Source organism: Sus scrofa, chromosome 9, assembly GCF_000003025.6.
Source record: "Sus scrofa isolate TJ Tabasco breed Duroc chromosome 9, Sscrofa11.1, whole genome shotgun sequence".
NCBI lineage: Eukaryota > Metazoa > Chordata > Mammalia > Artiodactyla > Suidae > Sus > Sus scrofa.
The window spans coordinates 11,352,349-11,376,672 of NC_010451.4; the positions used below are offsets into that span (position 1 = coordinate 11,352,349).

Sequence of the window (24,324 nt, forward strand, 5' to 3'; positions counted from 1 at the left end):
CAACTGAAAACTCTTAAAAACAGGAAAAGTTCCTTTCTCTTCTACTCACCTTATTTTCTTCTCATTTCAACATGGTGGGAAGTTGGGGTCAAGTAAACTGAATGCTTTTCTAAGGTATTGTAGCCACTTTCTTTGAAGCTTCCTTCAAAACCTCTCTTACATCCATGCTTTCCTCACCACTTCCCTATTCTTTTTATTTCTTGGCTAGATTGCTGTGATGACCTGACTTGTATACCCCACAATTTCATATGGTCAAGCCTTAACCACCAGCACTTCAATATGTTACTAATGTAGGAAATAAAGCCTTTAAAGACATGATTAAAATGAGGCCACTGTCATGAGCCCTGATCCAGTCTGAGCATAGAAGAGAAAATTTGGACACACAGGAGATACTGAGGGTGTGTGTGGGTACACAGAAGAAAGGCTGTGTGAGGACAAAGAAAGTGGCTATCACAAAGCTGGTACTCAATAACTGTGATAAGTGAATATATGAACAAGCGAACAACAACAAAAAATCATCCATGTTCAAAAGCTTACAAGGAGTCTCATTGCTTAGACAATAAAGTCCAAAATGAAGAGTGATATCAAGGGCCCTCCAGAATCTGTGCTAGTTTATTGGTCCCAATTTCTCACTGGTCCCCACTCTCAAATTCAGACTCCTTCAACTCTTGTCAAAAACAATGCCTGTATCCTGAGGCAATGGGTAGGGAGGAAGAGATGGGAGTCCATGAGGCCTCTGACTTTACCTGCATAACTGCTGATACCTCTGAGGACTTTTTCACTTTGGCTCTCTCTCCACCTAGAAGGAAGCAGACTATACATCAACCATATAGACCTCTTCCAAAAATGGCAGTAATTCAAGGCAAAGACTGTAAAAGAACATTGTCCAGTCAAATTCTCCTTTAAGGAGAGGGTGTGTGGTTTCCTCCTTTAAAGGACACTCAAATGAAGAAATGATGGACATGATGAGATTTAAACAACCAAGGTCTCTTATAGGTCAATTCTTCTACCAGATGTCTCCTCTCCCACCTTGAACCTTGCAATCTTATAGCATATTCTCTCAAGAATTCTCAAATGTCATTTTCTCGGACAGATGAAAAGACTATGGCCTGGAAAGGGGCACTGATTATCCCAGGATCACTCAGAAACTAAGGCAAAGCCAGGACTAAAACCATGGTTTGTCAACTTGCTCTTTACACAGCACTCCACTATGTGCAATTGTGTGGAAGGTGGGGAGATTTGGAGGCACTTTTGTGAAGAACCTTCAGCCCCTGTCCTCTTCCAGTTGATCTGCATTGAAATCTGTAGTAACAGGCTTAGATTAAGCTTTAGTGAGAATCCTTGTCCTTCAAATATAGTATCATGTTGAGTAGGTAGATGGTGTGTGAGGAGCTGCAGGCTGCTTCAGGTAGCATCAGATGATAAAACCCTGTCTCCCTGAGGATTTGCCATGTGGGACTATGGGAAGAATGTAGCTGCTTTTTTCTCAAATTTCCACAAAAATCACTTATATTTCTATTTCAGGGAAAATCAGTTATGCTTACCAATGAAAATAAAATATGGCAACAATGAAAATTGCAGAAGCACAATCCATGAGAATCCACATCAACATATAGAAATTTGGTGTCTACAAAACAGAAAACAAATCATAGTTATAAAATTTTACAGCTAGAAGGGATTTTAAATTATTTTTACAAATTTTATTGAAGTATAGTTGGTTTACAATACTGTGTTAGTTTTCCCTGTATGGCAAATGACTCAGCTATACAAATATATCCTTTTGCATATTCTTTTCCATCATGGCTCATCACAGAATATTGGATATAATTCCCTGTGCTATAAAGTAGGACCTATTGTTTATTCATCCTATATATAATAGTTTGTTTCTGCTAATCCAAAACTCCCAGTCCTTCCCTCTCCTCTATCCCTCTCCCCTTTGGTAACCACAAATCTGTTGTCTATATCTGTGAATCTTTTTGTTTCACTGATTTGTTGATTTATATCACATTTTAGATTCTACATATAAGTGATATCATATGGTATTTGTCTTTCTCTTTATGACTTACTTGACTTAGTAAGATAATCTCTAGGTCCACCCTAGTTTCTGCAAATGGTGTTATTTCTTTTTAATGGCTGAGTAATATTCCATTTTATATATGTATATATACACCACATCCTTATCCGTTTATCTGCTGATGTGCATTTAAATTGTTTCTATGTCTTGGCTATTGAAAATAGTGTTGCCATGAACACAGGGGTGCATGTATCTTTTCAAATTATAGTTTTGCCTGAGTAAAAACTATAATTTTTGCACCAGGAGTGGGACTGCTGGATCATATGGCAACTCTATTTTTTGTATTTTGGGGAACCTCCATGTTGTCTTCTATAGTTGTTGAACCAATGGGAAGGATTTTTAGATAAAGTGGGCCAAGTCCCTTGCTTGGCATATGAGGTGGAGGAACCTTGATTGATGGGCCTGGTTCAAACACAGAGAGTACCTGCTGAAATACTAATAATCACCCCTTACATGCGTCGAGGGGTCTACAAGGGATTAAACACATCTCAAATTTCATCTCTCTAGATCTGCAAGACAGAGGTCACATAGCAAGTCTATTCCAGACCCAGAACTACAGTCCAAGTTTCCTGACTTCCAGTGCTCTATGTTTTCATGGCTTCCCAAGCCTGAATGTGCATTCAAATCTACCTGAACAGCTTTTAGTAATATAGGTTCTTAAACCTATTGGCTCAGGAATTACAATTTCTACATTTTTAACAAGCTCCCCAGGGACGAGCAACCAGTCTCTGAACCAGAACTTAGGAAGCATTCTCCTAAATCATCATGCTTCAAATAGTATGTTGAAATTATAATTTTTTTTTTTTTTTGTCTTTTTAGGGCTGCACTTGTAGCACATGGAGGTTCCCAGTCTAGGGGTTGAATTGGAGCTGTGGCTGCTCTCCTGTGCCACAGCCACACAGATCTGGTGTAGCAACCCTACACCACAGCTCACAGCAACGCTCGATTCTTAACCCACTGAGAGGGGCGAGGGACTGAACCTGTGTCCTCATGGATACCAGTCAGATTCATTTCTGCTGAGCCATGACCAGAACTCCAAAATTATAATTGTTAACTAAGACTAACATGCCTGCTTCTCCAGGCTCCTTGTCTGAATCACCCATTTCCTACTGCTCCATCTTCTAGGTTCTCTTATATCAGTTTTATAAATCCCTGGCTTGATCCTCCCTTTCCACCTTCATTGTTCCCCTCAATTACCACTTGATGGTACTGGGTCTGGCATTTTTATTATCCTTATGCCATTTCTATCCTATACCAAGGTTTTACCTTAGACTGATTAATAACAGCAACAACAATAACCACATGAATGATTGTGTAATAATGAGAACAACTAACATTACTGAGCATTTACAGGAACTAAAGAAGTGTCCTAAGCATGTTAAGGGTATTTTCACAACTAACCCTCGATACAGCTCTACTGGCTGGTACAGTAGAAGCTCTTTAGTAACTGCCACTAAACTGAGGCTCTTAATCCCCTCTGGGGACCTGACTGACTGATGCCTTGGCCTGCTCCAGGATGCCCACTAGGTGAGCTGTACAGTCACCAAGAATCAGTTGTTCTTACCGTCCATGTAGCTATACTATCGTTATAATTGTGCAGTGTAATAAAATGTTACTTAGATCTGTACAATCTGATTTCAAAAGTACGGCATTTTCAAGGAAACTAAGTGAATTCTTTGAAAAACTTGATGAGGATAGATGTATGTGTGACTGGGTCACCATGCTGGACAGTAGAAAAAAATATATATAAAGAAATAAAAAAAGAAAAAGGAAAAAATGGCAATTGAGTTATGTATAAGTAAAAAATTAAGAGACAGAGGCTGGGAGGATTATAAAAGTCTGGTGGGTTCCACATTCTCTCAATGACTTTAAGTTCTTATTGTCCTTTAAGGAAGCAAAACTCATAAATCATAGCTGGTTTATTTGGAAATAACATAAGCAAGAGAATACAGAATTCAATTAGCTGAAATAACCTCAAAGGAAAGACCTTGAGTCCATGTCAAAGGTGAACAAATATTTTATTTATTCATTCATTCATTCATTTTCTTGCTTTTTAGGGCCGCACCTCTGGCATATGGAAGTTCCCTGGCTAGGGGTCAAATCAGAGCCACAGCTGCCCACCTAAGCCACATCCACAGCAACGTGGGATCTGAGCCATGTCTGTGACCTACACCACAGTTCACAGCAATGCAGGATCCCTAACCCACTGAGTAAGGCCAGGGATTGAACCTGCATCCTCATGAATACTAGTTGGATTCATTTCCACTGAGCCATGATGGGAACTCTGGTGCACAAATATTTTAAATTAAAATGTATGAGATGTGATGTGGTAGACTGTTTATAAAAATGACCACATTATTCCTCCTACAACGCAGGTCAGTGTGCCGTGTGACCCTGCTGTTCATCTCCATCAAAGGTAAAGTCTGTGTCTCCCCTTCCCTGGCCGTCTATCTGGACTTGACCTTGTGATTTTCTTTGGCCCATGGAACATTAGCAAACATCACACTGCAGGATGCTTGAAAGGCATGTGCATTGGGGCTTGACATCTCTTGCTGCTGGGAACCTACTGCCACCAGGTGAACATGCTCAAGCTGCCCTCCTTGAAACTGAGTGGTCAAATGGAGAGCTCAATCATACTAGTGTAGACTCTAGATGCAGGAATGAGGCCATCCTAGAGCACCTAGTCCAGTCAAACTGGCTCAGACCAGAGAAACCATCAGCTACCATCCAGAATGTGACAAATAAATATTTGTCAGTTTTAAGCCACTAAGTAGTAGTAGGTTTTTAAAATGTAGTAGAGTGCTAATAAACCATATATCATTTATTTCATGACTCCTCATTTTTACTTTTCCAATTAACAGACCACACTGTGTTTGATAAAATTGCTTCTATTGTACTATTTTATCCCCAACTTACAAAAAAGCAAACTGAGGCCCAGAGAGGTAAACTAACATTTCCAAGATCACACAGTAAGTGGTAAAGTCAAGATTTGCATCTGGAGTTCCCGTCTTGGTGTAGTGAAAACACACCTGACTAGGAACCATGAGGTTTCGGTGGGAGCAGCCCTCATGGCCTCGCTCAGTGGGTTAAGGATCCAGCGTTGCCATGACCTGTGGTGTAGGTCAGACGTGGCTCAGATCTGGCGTTGCTGTGGCTCTGGTGTAGGACGGCAGCAACAGCTCTGATTAGATCCCTAGCCTGGGAACCTCCGTATGCTGTGGGTGTGGCCCTAAAAAGACAAAGGCCAAAAAAAAAAAAAAAAAAGCTTTTGCATCTGCATGTTCTAACCCAGGCCCAGGGAGTGGGCTGCTTAGAAAAGCCCTTGGGATACTGGCCCTACTTCCCTGAACAAAGTGACCTTGGGTCCTTCAAAAAAGCCCAAGATAGGTGTAGAAGGCAGTTTTAAACTTACCTCCTTCCACACTCTTTGAATTTTGAATCACATGAATTTATTATCAACTCAAATATTACCAAGTTTTAAAATGAAAATTTTTACTTAAAGTTTTACTTAATATATTAAAAGGGAGGATTTGGGGGGACAGGATTATGGAGGGGTGCACTGCTCTCTTCCATGGCATGCAGAAGTTCCTGAGCCAGGGATCAAACCCAAGCCACAGGAGTGACAAGTCCAGATCTTTAACTGCTAGGCCGCTGGGGAATTCCTTCTTTCTAATTTATGTATTTGTGTAATGACTAAATTTTATATAGTGAATTAATTAAAAAAAAACCCAAAATGTTAGAAAAGTATATTGTACATACATGAAGAGGGACAATATGGGGACAGACAAGTGGAGAGGCTTCACCTACGCCAAGAGACCTGCCGTCCAAGGTTTCCTTGAGGGGCATCTGCAAAGCTGCCCAAGCCACCAAGAAAGAAGGGGTGAGCAATATCACACTGCCACCAGAGGGCCTCAGTGCGGTACTGGCCCTGCAACTGTGCCCTTGGTCCTGATCCCCCTTCTCCTGTCCTGACCCTGACGAAGTCAGAAACAAGGGCCAGTGAGGCTGGGGGATGGAGAAGGCAACCGAAATATTTAGGCTTCTCATTAAGGTTTCTCTGCCTAAATCTTTGACTCTCAAGAAAGTTTAGAGCTTGGGATATTATTATGGTCTAGACACTTGGATGCTGAATTGAGGCTTTTTGGTGACTAAAACTGAACTTCAAAAAATTATTTAGGGGAGTTTCCATTGTGACTCATCAGGCTACGAACCTGACTAGGATCCCAAGATGATGCGGGTTCGATCCCTGGCCATGCTCAGTGGGTTAGGGATCTGGCATTGCCTGATCTATGGTGTAGGTTGCAGTTGTAGCTCAGATCCTGACCTGCTGCGGCTGTGGTATAAACCAGCAGCTACAACTCTGATTTGACCCTAGACTGGGAACTTCCATATGCTGCAGGTGTGCCCCTAAAAAGAAAAAAAAATAAGAGTAACTAGAAAGCTATGGGATCTGAAAGAGGCAGGGAATGATCTAGCTCACAAAGAAGTCTAAATAGTCACGGAAATTAAGCTGTTTTCTGTTGTAGGCTGTTGGTTCCACCCAGTCAGTCAACCTGCTCTACACTGATGAGAAAAATGGGCTCTGTAGCAGTTAGCGGTTAGCTGGGGCTCCCTTCATAGGATTTAGCTGAAATTGTAACCCGGGTCCTCAGGTCCCCAAGCCTCTGGCCATAAGCAGTAGCAGGGCAGAGGGGGAAATCAAGCTAGCTGGCTGGACATTCGCTCTTCTTTTCAAAAGCATTTTCTCAGGACACGACACACAGTTGTCACCTTGGGCTCGAGTACACTTGGTTTTCTCCCCACACCCCATGCCACTGTGATTGTTGCCACGCCTGCAGGGATGTGGGGCTGCACTGACACAACTCTGGAGTCAGACTTCATCTGAATCTTGCATCATGTGATGATGTGCAAGGATCTTAACAGCTTCAAGCTTCCGATTCCCCATGGGGATACCAACTGTGGATACCTCAGAGGGTTAAATTACATAATGCATGAAGGCACATTGTGAGGATTCAGTAAACAGCAATTACGACACCAATATTAATTCCTCTCTCAAAAATCACAGAAATATCTGGGGGAGAGAAGGGAGAAAGCCACAGATCCAATATCACATTAGTCTCTGCTCTTAAGTGGCTCCCATGGGGACTGCACAGTGGGCAAGGGAGGAGTGGGGTGTGGGACAGAGGTTCCTATTTTACCAGATGTGGAAGAACAGTCTGGACAACCAGCTCACCATGAAGTAGTAAGGGTGATTGATCTTATTCAGGACCTGAATGTTGTCTGTGGTCACTGACTGAATCCTGGAGCACCAGGCCAGTGAGAAGAGCCAAGGTTCGTTGATGACATACAGTTGATGTTGATGTTAGCTGCTTTATATTCTCTGGGAAGACAAAGAACCCACAGGAGATTTAGGCTTAATCTCACCTTCATCATGTAATAGGGAAAAAAAGCTACCATACTTGTGAAAGGCTATTGCTTAAATCACCAGAAGCAATTGGAATAAACCCAAGGAGGAATACCCCAAGACACATATTAATTAAACTGACTAAAATTAAAGACAAAGAGGAAATATTGAAAGCACATAGGGAAAAGCAATAAATAACATACGGGAAAAGCAATAAACAACATACAAGGGAATCTCAAAAAGGTTATCAGCTGATTTTTCAGCAGAAACTCTAGGTCAGAAGGGAGTGGCGTGATATACTTAAAGTGATGAAAGGAAAAAACCTCCAACCAAGAATACTCTAGTTAGCAATGCTCTCATTTAGATTGAAAGTAGAAATCAGTATCTCTACAGACAAGCAAAAGCTAAGAGAGTTCAGCACCATCAAAACAGCTTTACAACAAATGCTAAAGAAACTTCTCTATGTAGAAAAGCCCACATCTAGAAACAAGAAAATTACAAATGAGAAGGCTCACTGGTAAAGGCAGATATACAGAAAATGTATGAAACCATCCACACAATATGATATTGAAACCAGCAATCAAGGAAAGAGGGATTTACAAATGCAAAATACTGGAGATGCATTTGCAATTAAGAGACCAACAACTTAAAACAATCTTGTATATACATAGAGTCCTATATCAAAACTCTATGGTAATCGCAAGCCAAAAATCTACTATAGTTACATACACAAAAAAGAAAAATTAATCCAAACACTGCACTGAGGACAGTCATCAAACCACAAGAGACTAGAACAAAAAAGGAAGGGAAGAAAAAAGATCAATAGGAGTTCCCATTGTGGCTTAGCATGTTACGAACCCAACTAGAATCCATGAGGATGTGGGTTTGATCCCAGGCCTCACTCAGTGGGTTAAGGATCTGGCATTTCCATGAGCTGTGGTATAGTCCACAGATGCAGCTTGGATCCTGTGTTGCTGTGGCTGTGATGTGGGCCAGAAGGTGAAGCTCTGATTTGACCCCTAGCCTGGGAACTTCCATATGCTACAGGTGTGCCCCTAAGGGGAAAAAAAAAAGAAAAAACGATAAACAAAAATGAATCCACAATATTTAACAAAATGGCAAAGAGAATATACATATAAATAATTACCTTAAATGTATATGGACTAAAGGCTCCAACCAAAAATACTAAACTGGCTGAATGGATAAAAAAATCAAGACCAATATATATGCTGTCTACAAGAGCCCCACTTCAGATCTAGGGACATATACAGGCTCAAGTGAGTGGATGGAAAAGGTATTCCAGGCAAATGGACATCGAAAGAAACCTGGAGTAGCAAGACACATATCAGACGAAATAGACTTTAAAGACAGTTACAGGAGACAAAGAAGGACACTACATAATGATCATTGGATCAATCCAAGAAGATATAACAATTGTAAACATGTATGCACCCAGCAAGGAGCACTTCAATATATAAGGCAACTGCTAACAGACATAAAAGAGGAAATCAACAATAACACAATAAAAATAGGGGGCTTTAACACCCTACTTACAGCAATAGACAGATCATCCAGACAGAAAGTCAATAAGGAAAGAGGCTGTAAATGATGCATTAGACCAGATGGACTTAATTGCCATTTATAGAACATTTCATCCGAATAGAGCAGGATACACATTTTTCGCGAGTACGCATGTAACATTCTCCAGGATAGATCACATACTGGGCCAAAAATCAACTTTCATAAGTTTAAGAACATTGAAATCATATCAAGTATCTTTTCAGTCCACAATACTGTAAGACTAGATCAACTACCAAAGGGAAAAAAAAAAAAAAAAGCAGACAACTGCAAAACCCACAACCACATAGAGACTAAACATTCTGCTAGTAAACATGCAATGTCACTGGAGAAATCAAAGAGAAAATCAAAAAATACCTAGAAACAAATGCAAATGAAAACACAAGGATCCAAAACCTTTGTTATGCAGCAAAAGCAGTTCTAAGAGGGAAATTTACAGCAATACAAACTTACCTCGGAAAAAAAATCTCAACTTAACCTTACATCTAAAGCAACTAAACAAGAAGAAACAAAACCCAATGTGAGCAGAAGGAAAGAAATCATAAAGATCAGAGCAGAAATGAATAAGATTGAGGTGAAGAAAACAATAGGAAAAAAATCAATGAAACTAAAAGCTAGTTCTTTAAGTGATCAACAAAATAGATTAACTCTCAGCCAGACCTATCAAGAAAAAAGGGAGAGAGCTCAAATCAATAAAATTATAAATGAAAAGGAGATGTTACAAAGGACATCACAGAAACACAAAAATCATAAGAGACTACAATTAACTACATGCCAACAAAATGGACAACCTAGAAGAAATGGACAAATTCTCAGAAAGGTACAAATCTCCCAAGACTGAACCAGAGGAAATAGAAAAGACGAACAGACTGATCACAAGTACTGAAATTGACACTGTGATTAAAATCTTCCACCAAACAAAAATCCGGGACCAGATGGCTTCCCATGATGGAAGATAATATGAGAAATATGTTGTATAGCAGAAATTGACACAACAATGTAAATCAACTACGCGCTAATAAAATAAAATAGAATAAATGTAGTGATAAATTTAAAAAACATAATTTTCCAATGTGAAAAGAAAAATGACATACTTTAGGACTAATTCCACCATGGCCAGGGAGGTGGGAAAAGTAACACAGGTGCACCAAATAGCCCAGTTCATGCTTGAGATACAGACAAGTATCCAGGGGGAATTTTTACTAGCCCCAAGAAATTTTGGATATATATTTGTAACTATGTGTATACCTATATTTACATCTATATTTCTTTTTATTATTATTATTATTATTTTTTTGTCTGGCAACGCCAGATCGTTAACCCACTGAGCAAGGGCAGGGACCGAACCCGCAACCTCATGGTTCCTAGTCGGATTCGTTAACCACTGCGCCACGACGGGAACTCCCTACATCTATATTTCTATAACTATTTCTACATCTATATCCGTATCTTCAAGGAAACTCTCTCTGAAGCATTTAGAATCATCTGAAAAAAATTTAAAAATCTAATAGAAAGGGTATATGGATTAATGAAAAAAAGATGAATAACAGTTAAGTATGAAAAAATTCTTTTATTCCCCGGTGCTTTTAATTTTAAAAAAGTCTCTAAATATGTATGTAGAAATGTGATGTTTAATAATTTTATCTTCTCCTCATACTTAGCTGTCTCAAGTTTTTTTTCAAATAATGCGTTAGTCATGTTCTTTATTATTCCTATAAGAGATCTGGATATCTGGAACACCAAGCTATTTATGAGGTACTAGAATATTTCTGGTAATGGCAGAGGGAATAAACAACTCTTTGGGTTCTGACTTTTCAATGGTCACATTAGAAAAAATACCAAGCATATACAAAAGTGGTTTGGATAATGAGAGATTGGAGCACAAGAAGAAAGGGCTGAAAACTATTTTCCAGAATAGAGTCTACTCTTGATAAACTGTAGAGACGGAGGAAGGGGTAAGAAGGGGAACATAAGGAATTCCAGAAAGAGACACACATGGAAATCCTGACATGGGAGGGGGAACCCAAGTAGCTTGGTTGGGATGCATATTTTGTGCAAGTACAGCCATATAAGTGGAGAGAGATGTGGTCAAATACTTACCTCAACCCATTGTAGAACAACCTCTTGTAGTCAACATTTATTCTAGTGATATTTTGTTTTGTAAGTTGTTCAATGGTGAATAATCGGCCAATGTGCTGAAAACCAGGAGCTCTGCTCCTGACATACTCCCTTTGAGAACCTGGTAACCAAATAATCTGTAAGGAGAAACAAGAAATCTTTTGGAGGATAATCAGCTATCTAGGTACAAACATCCCCAAGTAGAACTGGTGGAGCCCTATTCCAGCTTGGGTAAAAGCTGTAGGAAGTAGAGAGATTCTAGCCTTCGGTGAAAGAGCTGACCTGGCCTAAGAGTGTTCAATGAACTCATAATGAGGCTTTCACCAGGCTTCTGCAGCTGAGTTTTCCTGGCTTAATATCATGGGACCAAGGGTCCATTATGCGACCACACCAGCCAAAGTGGATGAGAATCTGGTAGGTGTGGATGAAAGGTCAGAATCATAAGTATTTCCTCTGGCTGATGATGCTAAATTCATCTTTGAGAGGGGTCATTTCCTGCCAACAGGGAATGCTACTATGACTCATCTATGGAAATAGTTCTATTTGCAAAAAGACACATATTTGTTTCATTCGCAGCATTCTTCCATGTTATGGGAATTTAAAACATTCAGAATGATTGACTGCCCAAATGCAGAGAGTTCTAAAAAACATGAACAAATCTCTGCTCAGATAGGAACCAGCTGTTCTTTCTATATAACTAATGAAAGCTGGTCTTTGAAGCCTCAGTATTCTATACCCAGGCCCTTTCTAACAGCTCTACATTGGTTATGGTGCAGGTCACATCATACAGTCACTACACAATTCCCTTTTAACAGAATGGTGACATTTCTTTTGGTTTGGAACAGCAAAAGGTCTCAATGTTTTCCCCCACTGATACAATTTAACCGGGTCATTCTTAGATCAGCATCTGCAGCTGTATAATCAATCAGCTCCATTTCTATAAGGAATAAAATTACTTAAGGGTCCTAGAGAAGATCTCGAAGATAGATCAGGTTCAACTGCTATGCTCCTGGGACATGCTGCCCCCTCCCACCCTCTATCATAACTACTGAGAAAGACATACCAGGTGTTGCTCAATTTGCGAGTCAAGGATCTCTCTCACTGCAATTTGGATATATGCAGATCTGGCAGGATGCTGTCGTGGAGGAACATTAAGATCAAATATTACCAATTTTTTTTCCCTCTGTGCAAGTTTCAATAATTCCATGAATTTTGGAATCTTCTGTTTACTTGCTTTTTCTCTATCAGCTTCTGATAGGGGTTTCATATGGTAAAATGGTTTGACCTAAAAATAAATACATCAGAGAAAACATTGGCTCCTATCCAAAGCATTTTCCAATTCTATTCTTTAGCCCCACACCTCGCCCTACATCCATGTTGGTCCATTAGCATTCACCCGCCAGGTCCTCTCAAATACTGATCCTAAGATAAGAGCTGACAAGGAGAGAATTAAATGTAATCTCCAGAGGTAACTATGGTATTTTGAATGAGTTATTCTGTATCATGAAACCTGTAATATTTGCACTGAAGATCCTTCCTCTTCTTGTTTTGCTTGAACTTCCTTTCCAACAATTTTTTTTTCCTATAACTCAAGGTAATAAAATCCCTTTTCAGCCGCACTAGCTTCACACACTTTCTCTCACCCTTACAGTTTTGTGTAATGAAAAGAAAATCAGCTTTGGCTTTAGAATGAATTGGATTTAATCCTGGCTCTATCATTCATTTGCCTTCTGTGCCATATCTCCCTGTTTAAGTTCCATCCTCAACCTGCAAAGCTCAGTTTAAATGATACCTCCTTCATGAAGCCTTCCTCAAATATTTCTGAATTAAAGAGACACTGATGACATTAAACTCTAATGCTCATTTTTATACCTCTTTAATTAATTATATTTTCTATGCTTATTTTTTTATGTCTTAAACCAAGGCCTGGCTTCATATTCTTCTTGCTTTGTAACACTGGTAAAACCATTTAAATTCTCAAAGTCTTCACTGTCCAAACTATAAAATGGGGAAGGGGAAGGAAAATTTAATCATGATTAAATACTATAAATATTTACTAGGTCTAGGAACATGTCTGGCACAGAGAAAAGTGCGCAATTCACAATAGTTCCCTCACTCTACTGCTTCTACTGAGTGTAATTTTCTCATAGGAGGAACTGTCATTTTTTTCTTTGTAATACACACCATTTCATCTTACACCTCAGTCTATATGTATGTGTATATGCATGTGTGTACACACACACAAGCTATATTAAACTTAGTAGATAGCTACTTTTACCAAGTAGATGGCTACTTTTATCACATTTGCCAATTTTAGATCATTTGTTGGTGAGGTCAGTGATAAAAGGCTCTCTCAGGAGAAGGAAGTAGTAGATACCTCACACCGCACATTTTCTCAAGACCCGAGCAATCGTTTTCTCTGCATGACTTTATTTTCATTCCTATTCCATATTTTTTTTGGTGCTTTTTAGGCACAACCTAATATTGATTACTCATTTTTTAAGGGCCGAACATGAGGCATATAGAAGTTCCTAGGCTAGGGATGTAATTGGAGCTGTAGCCCCTAGCCTACACTACAGCCACAGCAATACCAGATCCAAACCACACCTGCAACCTATACCACAGCTCATGGCAATGCCAGATCCTTAACCCACTGAGCAAGTCCAGGGACTGAACCCGCATCCTCATGGATACTAGTCAGGTTCTTTACCACTGAGCCACAATGGGAACTCTACCCTTTCTATTTTTTCTCCTTCCCATGACACCCCAAGCAAACTGCCTTTTCTCACTTTTTTTCTCTGAAACAATTACACTGCACAATATCCCCATGCTAGACTAGAAGGAGGTCATTAGCGCTGCATCAAACTATGGTCTAGATCTCAGTTGAATTCACTAATTGAGGGTTTTCTTAATCCTCAGGAAAACAGAAATCTGCTACAGAAAGAATTCATGATTTTGTTAGACTCTACCAGTTCTACACCAAATGATTTACTTAATTGTTAGACTTTCATGTGGGGAAAATAGTTTAAAAACAGGATGGAAGAGATCAAGACAGGATTTACACACGTTACCTGAGCATAATTCCTAAAATATCCCTAAATGGCAAAAAGAATAGGAAATTCACCATACAAGGACATTTATGAGCCCTTTCCTTTAAGGATTAGTTGGACAAAAAAAAATCAAAATAGTAAAAACTATAAATATTAATAGGAGAGTTTAAAACTAGATTCCAGTAGGCTTTAAGTAGAGATATGGGGTAATCTAATAGCTTAAGTAAATCTACCCTCATTTAAAAATATTTAAAATATACTCAGAAAAATAAACTAGAATGTGACAATGCCAATTTACACTATTTCTAAACTATGGCTGAATATTTTTAAAAATAACAAGGCAGAAATGAAAACAAACTTAGGTTCTCCACAAAAATATCTTGTTCCTCAATGAAAACCAATGCTGAAATGTTCTCTATGCTTATGCTTAGAGAAGTTCCAAGTAGAAGGGCCATTAAATGATCCAATGTATCAATTGGTTAAGAAAACAGGATAATTAGAGGTGTGGCCAAGATGGCAGAGTAGATAAACCCTGAGCTTACCTACTCCTTGGGGCACACCAAAATTACAACCATTGACAGAGAAGCTCTCTATGAGAATAACCTGAATGCTGGCAGAAAATATTTTTCAAAACTAAAGATATAAAGAAGGAACACAGAGACATGGTATAGTGAAGACCCATAACCCAGGGGGGGCAATCTACAAAAGGAAGGATAATCACAATTTCAGAATGTTCTCCTCAAGGAACAAAGGGTCTGAGCAAACAACAGACTCCCCAGCCCAGGGGTTTTGCACTGGGAATAAGAGCCCCCATTATGTTTAGCTTTGAAAGCCAGCAGGACTTGTATATGGCAGAACTTGAAGGCTGTAGGATACAGATACTTTGCTCTTAAGGGGTGCCCACAAAATCTCACATGCTCTGAGAACCACCAAAAAGGTAGGAATTTGAAAGGATCCCAGTCAGACTTACCTGTAGATCTTTTAGTACCACTGGAGAGGCAAGAGAAACTAGGATTCAAATGGGAACATAGATGCTGGGCAGCCATTTCTGGGAGATAATTCTACCACGAAAACACTGGTTGTGGCAAGCACCATTTTGTACTCCTCCCTCTAGCCTATTAGCACCAGGGCATAGCCTGCCCACAAGCTTGCCTGCCATTACCAGTCCTGTGATCACCCATACCATGCAGCCAGCTGTTAATTGATCTAGTCATACCAGGAGGTCAAAACCAGCTCTAGAACTTCCCAGGCCCCACACATCCAGCCATAATGGGAGGGGGCCCCACCACCAGCAGGCTGGAGGTACCAAACATGAAATACCTCAGGTGCACATCCAGCTGCTTTAGGACCAAAAGCTACCAACTGGGGGAATGGTATCCACCACAAAAAAGCAGGGCCTGCAGCCAACCAGGAAATGGGCCAGCTTGGTTACCAATGTGTTCACAGTAGTTGACATATCACAACAGAAGGGCCCATGCAGCCCAGACAGGGAGGAGATCTAATGCAAATAGCTCAGCTGACCAGAGTTCCTGTCATGGTGCAGTGGAAATAAATCCGACTAGGAACCATGAGGTTGCGGGTTTGATCCCTGGCCTCGCTCAGTGGGTTAAGTATCTGGAGTTGTCGTGAGCTGTGGTGTGCAGACACAGCTTGGATTCTGCATTGCTGTGGCTCTGGTGTAGGCTGGCAGCTACAGCTCTGATTAGACCCCTAGCCTTGGAACCTCCATATGCCACAGATGTGGCCCAAAAGAGAAAAACAAGTACATAAAAAGAATAGAATACCTGAGAATACAGTAGAAAATTGACAGAAGACTGTAAACCAGCTATAATGGAAAAAAATAAAAATCATTATATATATATATATAAAATACCTGAGAATAAATATAACTAGCGAGGCAAGAGACTTTTCCTCAGAACACTATAAGACAGTGGTGAAAGAAACTGAAGATGACACAAACAGATGGAAATACAGAACACGCTGTTGGAAGAATATTGCTAAAATTACTGTATTACCTAAGGCAATCTACAGATTCAACGCTATCCCTCTTAAAACACCAATTACACCTTTCACAGAATAAGAATAAATAATTCTAAAGTGTGTATGGGAACGCAGAAGTCCCTGAATTGATTTAAATGTATGATCTGAAACCATAACCCTCCTAGAAGAAAACACATGCAATACAGTCTGTGACACTGGTCTTAGCAATATTTTTTTTGGCTAGTTTTAAAAAAATCATATATAAAAATCATATATATATATATATATATATATATATATATTTGCCAGAACTATGGCATGTGTAAGTTCTTGGGCCAGTAATCAAACCTGAGCCAGAGCACTGACAATGCCAAATCCTTAACTTCTAGGCCACCAGGGAACTCTCAACAATATTGTTTAGATAAGTTTCCTCAGGCAGGTGCAACAAAAGGAAAAAAAAAAAACCAAATGGGACAACATCAACCTAGAAAGCATTTACACAGCAAAGGAAACTATCAAAAAAACCCAAAAAGGCAGACTACTGAATACAAGAAAAATATTTGCAAATCATATAGCTCATTAAGGGGTTAATATCCAAAATATAAAGAACTCACACAACTCAAAAGGGAAAAAAGATCCCAAATAATCCAATTAATATTAGAAAGAGGATGTGAGTGGAATTTTTCTAAAGAAGCTATCCAAAGGGCCAACAGGCATACAAAAAGTGCTCAAATTCACTAATCAGGGAAATTTCAATCAAATCTACAATGAGGTATCACCCCACATCTGTTAGAATGGCTGTCATAAAAAAAGTCAACAAATAACAAGTGTTGGTGAAGATGTGGAGGAAAGGAAATCTTCAGGTACTGTTGGTAGGAATGTAGATTGCTACTATGCAAAACAGCATGAAGTGTCCTCAAAAATTAAAACTACAACTCCCTTATGATTCAGCAATTCTACTTCTGGGTATTTATCCAAAGACAATGAAAACTCTAATTCAAAAAGATTTACACAAAATACAATAACTGAAATAAAAAATTCGCTAGAAGCAGCCAACAGCAGAATACAGGAGGTAGAAGAACAAATAAGCGAGGTGGAGGACAGATTAGTGGAAATTATGGATGCAGAACAGAAAAGAGAAAAAAGATTGAAAACAAATGAAGAGAGTCTCAGAGAACTCTGGGACAAGGTGAAATGCACCAACATCCATATTATAGGGGTGCCAGAAGGAGAAGAGAGAGAGAAGGGGACGGAAAAAATATTCCAAGAGATAATAGCCGAAAACTTCCCTAACATGGGAAAGGAACCCCTCACTCAAATCCAGGAAGCACAACAAGTACCATATAAAATAAACCCAAGGAGGAATACACTGAGACACATATTAATCAATCTGACCAAAATTAAAACCAAAGAGAAAATCTTGAAAGCAGCTAGGGAAAAGAAACAAATAACATACAAGGGAACCCCAATAAGGTTCTCAGCAGATTTTTCAGCAGAAACTCTGAAGGCCAGAAGGGAGTGGCATGATATACTTAACATGATGAAACGAAAAAACCTCCAACCAAGATTCCTTTACCCAGCAAGGCTCTCATTCAGATTTGAAGGAGAAATCAAAACCTTCACAGATAAGCAAAAGTTGAGAGAATTCAGCAACACTAAACCAGCCTTACAACACATACTAAAGGAAGTTCTCTAGGCAGAAAAGAAAAGACAGCAACAGGAAACAAAAATTCCACAAATGACAAGGCTCACCAGTAAAGGTATATATACAGTAAAGATATGAAATCATCCATGCATGATTATACCACCAAAATCAGAAATCATGAGAAGAGGTGGGTACAAATGCAGGACACTGGAGATGAACTTGCAATTAAGAGAACAGCAACTTAAAACAATCTCATATACATATAGACTCTTATATCAAAGCTTCAGAATAACTACAAACCAAAAATCTACAATTGATACACAAACAAGGACTCTCTGAAGAAATATATCTCATAGTAAATAATTGCATAATCCACATTAAGGGGGTCATCTGACATCATTCTTGGAATGCTGAAGTCTTCTTAGATCTGATTCTGATTTCCTCTCCAACAAAGAATTTATGATGATTATAATTAAATAATGCAACTGTACAATTAAATAATACAGTTCTACAACTGTATTATTAATAACCATTTCTCTCCATGGTACAATGTAAGGTCTATAATGTCTTGTTTATCACATCACCTAGAATGGTGTAATGCCTATATAGAAGAATCAATAAGATGTAACAAATTGTGAAGACATATTTATATAGTTACACTGTTTTTTAACCAATTTATGCATTTTATATTTTACTTATTTTCAGAGGGTGTATTATTTTTGCTATTCTTTTTTTTTTGGTCTTTTTGCCATTTCTTGGGCCATTTCCCTGGCTTATAGGGGTTCCCAGGCTAGGGGTCCAATCAGAGCTATAGCCACCAGCCTCCGCCAGAACCACAGCAATGTGGGATCCGAGCCACATCTGCAACCTACACCACAGTTCACGGCAACACCAGATCCTTAACTCACTGAGCAAGGCCAGGGATCAAACCCGAAACCTCATGGTTCCTAGTCGGATTTGGCAACCACTGCGCCACGACAGGAACTCCTATTTTTGTTATTCTTACCAGTTATTCTTTTTATTATGCTACATAAAATATTTAATGGTATATAAGGCTTTCTTCCTTATAAATTTTAGTTGCATAATATACACAATTTTAATATAATGCTAATATTTAAAGAAAAATTGAAATGTAATAGGTAATACTAAATAGTAAAGATGAAAGCCATACAAAATGGGATAAAGTACAGAATAAATTTCCTATTTGTGTCAGCATATTTTCCATTCCACTTCTCCAGAGGGAGTCACTTAATCTGTTTCTTAAGATCCATGACATAATAATCTGTGCGAATGTAACTGTGTTTAAATACATGTATTTTATTTTGTAAAAAAATAGAAATGGTGTCCATTCCTTAAAAAAAAACCAAAAAACCCCCCAAAAACCTAATAGATACAATAAATAAGTGATCTTTGAGAGTTTATCACGAACCAGACACTGTTTTAGCTGCTACATATGTATTACCTCATTAAACACTAAAAAAGATGAAGTAAATATCTGTTTTCTTTTGTCCTTTTTTTTTTTTTTTTTAAATCAAATCATGGAATTAACACAGAAAAGATCCTAGACTTTCCCCAGGTCATATACCATTTAAGTGATAGTAACACAAGCAAAAATCAAATGCCTTCCCACCAAACCACCTTGCCATGCAAACAATATGTAAAAATCAACAGCTTTATCACATAAATAATAACGAATCCATATGGACAATAGGAGAGTTCCCAAGAAAAACAGCAACAAAAATATGAAATACTGGGAAGAAAACTGACATGAAACGCTTCGGAATGAAGAAGGTGGTAGACGGACAGGGGACAGTAACGCCTTACCTAGCGGGCCACTGGCTTTCCCTGTGCCCCTCCAGAGCGGCTCTTCCGCACCTTCCCACCATGCTCTGCGTCTGGAGCGGCTGAGCTGCATGAACATCTTCACTAACTGGAAGACTTCCGGTTGGCTTTGGCCAGTGGGAAGAGACGACTGAGCACTGACCCCTGGACTCCCTCCCTCCCCCCGGCTGTGGATTGGCTGCACCCCTCCAATGAAGTTCTTGTCAGGTGATGCTCCCCTCATGGACACTTTTTCCCAATGACACTAATTGTTCCTCCCTCTTGACATTTTTGGCCTGGGGTTGTGAAGACTCAGCCCTTGAAATGTCACACCATTGGTTCTGATTTCCCTAAATCCTGTCCAAACGGTCATGAATAGTCACCTTGCTAAACTCATCAATTTCTTTTCTCTTTTTCTTTCTTTCTTTCTTCTTTTTTTTCTCCACTTGCCAGGATCCTTAACTCATTGCGCAGGGCCAGGGATCAAACCAGCACCCCGACAGAGACAAGCCAGATCATTAACCCACTGCGACACAGCGGGAACTCCTAAACTCATCGATTTCTTACTTCTGCTGTGCCACTTGTTTCTCGGAGGACACAGAGAATATGTAAATAGATGAAGAGAAATATATCATTATTAGGGCTAGAGGTCAGAACACTCTAAAAAATGCAAAGTTGCTTAAATTGATTTGTAAATGCTGTGCAATCCCAATCAAATACCAATAGGATTTCATGAGTAACTTGCTAGATTGATTCTAAACCGAAGACCATTCAATCAGTTGGGCATTTTGGTTTATCACAACGATTGAGGCTGTGTAATCCATACACAACATCTCCTTGGGATAGTAAAGGATCCATTACCAGCTAATTCTTATAAAGATGAGGCATTGGATTTGACTCGGTTAAAACCACTGGTGAGAATAGTTCTGAATGAAAAAGTAGCAAGGAGAGGATTCCTCTTCCAGATCGATAAATGCATTATAATGCTGCACTGCCTACAACGGCACAATGCCAACACATCCATGAAAGACAGGTGATTGCAAAGATAAGTAAAAGCACAAATGGGACATTCGTTTCAAGTCATATCAATGGCAAAAGGAATTACTAAAATAATGTTGGGCACTTCTTGTGGCTCGGCGGAAATGAACCCGACTGGTATCCATGAGGATGAAGGTTCGAATCCCGGCCCTGCTCAGTGGGTAAAGGATCCAGCATTGCCCCAAGGTGTGGTGTAGGTCACAGATGTGGCTCAGATGTGACAGTGACTGTGGCTGTGGTTTAGGCCAGAGGCTGTAGCTCTGATTTGACCCCTAGCCTGGGAACGTCATATGCCACACCAGTGGCCCTGAAAAAAACTAATTACAACATTAGGCAGCTGGTTTAAAGCTTAGAAAAAATTTAACCTGTAGTCTTACCTTGTTTCTTACATCAAAATTTCATATGGCTCAAAAATTGAAATGTAAGACACTGGAGAACCCCAGTGGCTCAGTGGGTTAAGGATCCAGTGTTGTCACCTCTGTGGCCCTGGACATTACCGTGTCATGGGTTCAATACCTAGCCTGGGAACTTTTACATGCCACTGGTGTGGCCAAAAAAAATTAAAAAAATATCCTGTGGCTCCAAGTTGAAATAAACTAGTATTTATATTTTTAAAATATAAGACAATGTACAGTAAAAGTACTAGAAGAAACAAGAGACAAATATATTTTTATTTTTTATTTTTTTTTGTCTTTTTAGGGCTACACCTGTGGCATGTAGAGGTTCCCAGGCTGGGGTCAGGTTGAGGCTGTAGCTGCTGGTCTATGTGACAGCCACAGCAATGCAGGATCCAAGGGGCATCCTTGGCCCACTGAGAGGCAAGGGAGGCCAGGGATCGAGCCTGCGTCGTCATGGATGCTAGTCGGATTGGTTTCCGCTGAGCCATGACAGAACTCCCCAAATATTTTTATTAAAAAAAAATGGGGGGCCGCGCCCAAAGCATTTGGACGTTCCTGGGCCAGGGATCAAAGTCGCATCACAGCAGTGACAATGCTGGATCCTTAATCTGCTGCACCACCAGGGAACTCCAACAAATATTTTTATAATCTTCAAGTGGGAAAAGCATTCTAAGTTAGACAACAACAACAAAAGAAAAAAGAAAAGAAAACACCAGGAACTGGAGAGAGTCTGAAAGAAAAACCAATAAATTTGACTACATAAAAACAAATCTGGGAAGTTCCCATTGTGGTTGAGTGGGCTACAAACCCGACTGGTATCCATGGGGTCACGGGTTTGATTCCTGGCCTCAGTCAGTGGATTAAGGATCTGTCATTGCTGTGAGCTTCAGTGTAGGTCGCAGACATGGCTCCAGATCCCACATTGCTGTGGCTGTGGTGTAGACCAGCAGTTGCAGCTCCAATTGGACCCCTAGCCTGGAAACTTCCATATGCTGCAGGTGCAGCCCTAAAAAGCAGAAGAAAAAAAAATCTGCTTACTCATCTATGAGGCTGTGTGATCAGTAAAAACAAATCCAGGTTTTATATGGTAAGATCCTGAGAGATAAGGATACCATGCATGTGGCTTGTTGATTATGCTTTCTTGTAATGTTATTTGAATCTATCTCCTAGGTCCCCAATGATACTGCAGACCCCTTGAGTTAAGGATGCATTGTCCCCAGCATCTTGTTCGTAGGAGGTACTTAAAAATCATTCTTCATGATGATGAAAATGAAAGTGGCCATGAAAGTAAGAATAATTCAATCAGGTCAATTTTGAGAGGAAGAGCATTAAACAGATAATCAATTAAGGTGACCTCCCAGATTTGAATTAACTAGGAGGTTAGTCAAGTGCCACCTGCCTAGTAGTTGAGTGTAAATAAAGCCTATGTTTTGTTTCTCTTAAAAAAAAAAACCAAAAAGATTTACACACACCTATGTTAATGATGGCATTATATATTCAAAAATTTTTTTCTTTCTTGGCCATCCTGAGGCATATGGGGTTCCCAAGCTTGGGATCAGATCTGAGCTGCAGTGGCAACTTATGCCATGGCAATGCCAGATCCTTAACCCACTGTGCTGGGTCAAGGACTGAACCTGTGTCCCAGAGTTCCAGAGATGCCACTGGTCCTGTTGTACCACAGTGGGATCTCCAACAGTATTATTTAAAATAGCCAAGATATAGAAGCAACCAATATGTCCATTGATAGATGACTGGATAAAGAAGATGTGACATATACACATTATGAAATATTACTCAGCAATAAAAAAGAATTAAATCTTGCCATTGTGACAACAGTGGACTCAGAGGGAATTATGCCAAGTGAAGTAAGTCAGACTGAGAATGAGAAATAATGCATGATTTCATTTATATGTGAAATCTAAAAACCAAACCAAAACAAAATGAAACATCTTCATAGATACAGAGAATTAACTAGTGGTTGCCAGAGGGAAGGAGAGATGAGTGAGATATTTGATATTAAGAGGAATAAATTTCCAATTACAAAATAAACAAGTTGCAGGGATGTGCTGTACAGCACTGGGAATATAGTCAATAATATTGTAATAATTCTGCACGGTAAGCAGACTAATCGACGTGATCATTTTTTTTTTCCAGCTGCACCAGCATCATGGGAACGTTCCCAGGCCAGGGACTGAATCCTAGTCACAGCAGTGACAATACCAAATCCTTAACTGTTAGGTCACCAATGAATTCTGTGGCAATCATTTTCTAATGTACAAAAATATCAAATCACTATGTTGTCCAGATGAAGTTAATATAACATTTTAAGTCAATAATACTTCAATTTTAAAAATAGGACAATTATCCAAAATCTGCTCAATGATGCCACTTAAAGAGAGACATTAAAACTCAACAGATAATACTAAGGACAACTATCTGTAAATATAAATGAACAATAATATGGTTTCCTTGTTGATGCAGGTACCATTACCTTTTGCTATTAACCCTACTACCAAAGAAAATCAGATTGCCTAGAGCTCTAAAACCATTTAAGTGGCGGGGAGTACTACTTGAACATTAAGTTCTTTTCCTTGTAACAACCTATAACTTTGAAATCACTGTCACAATACTCCTTTCTTCTCTACAGTACTCTCCTAAAAATTTTACTGCAAAAAAACTACTTTCCCAAAATGAACCACCAGAAGAAGTGTACCAAAGAACCATTAGTACCAGGAGTCACAGAAAATTCTACTGTACATTATCAAATTATAGCTATGGATATTAGTATATTGATTCAAAAAATTAATCAAATAATTGGTTATGGTACCAGAACTCCTACAGAGAAAAGAGGCAGAGTAACTGGAGTCAAATCAATACGAATTCACACTAACACTGTTGATACTTTTGCCTAAAACACTCTTAATGCTCTATTTAAGGAAGATATAACCCAACAAAAACAGACTTAATATAACAAGATTTACTTTTTTTTTTTTTAAGGCCACATACATGGAATACAGAAGTTCCCAGGCTGAGGGTCCGATCAGAGCTGCAGCTGCCCACCTACACCACAGCCACAGCAACACCAGATCTGAGCTGCATCTGCAACCTACACTGCAGCTCATGGTAATGCCTGATCCTCAACCCACTGAGCGAGGCTGGGGATTGAACCCTCATCCTCATGGACACTTAGTTGGGTTCGTTACCACTTAGCCACAATG

The 24,324-nt window shown here is 39.4% G+C and overlaps 1 pseudogene; it reads right to left on the minus strand.

The window, feature by feature from the left end:
- LOC100524885 overlaps positions 1-24,324 on the minus strand; it is a 106,591-nt pseudogene that overhangs the window by 12,815 nt on the left and 69,452 nt on the right.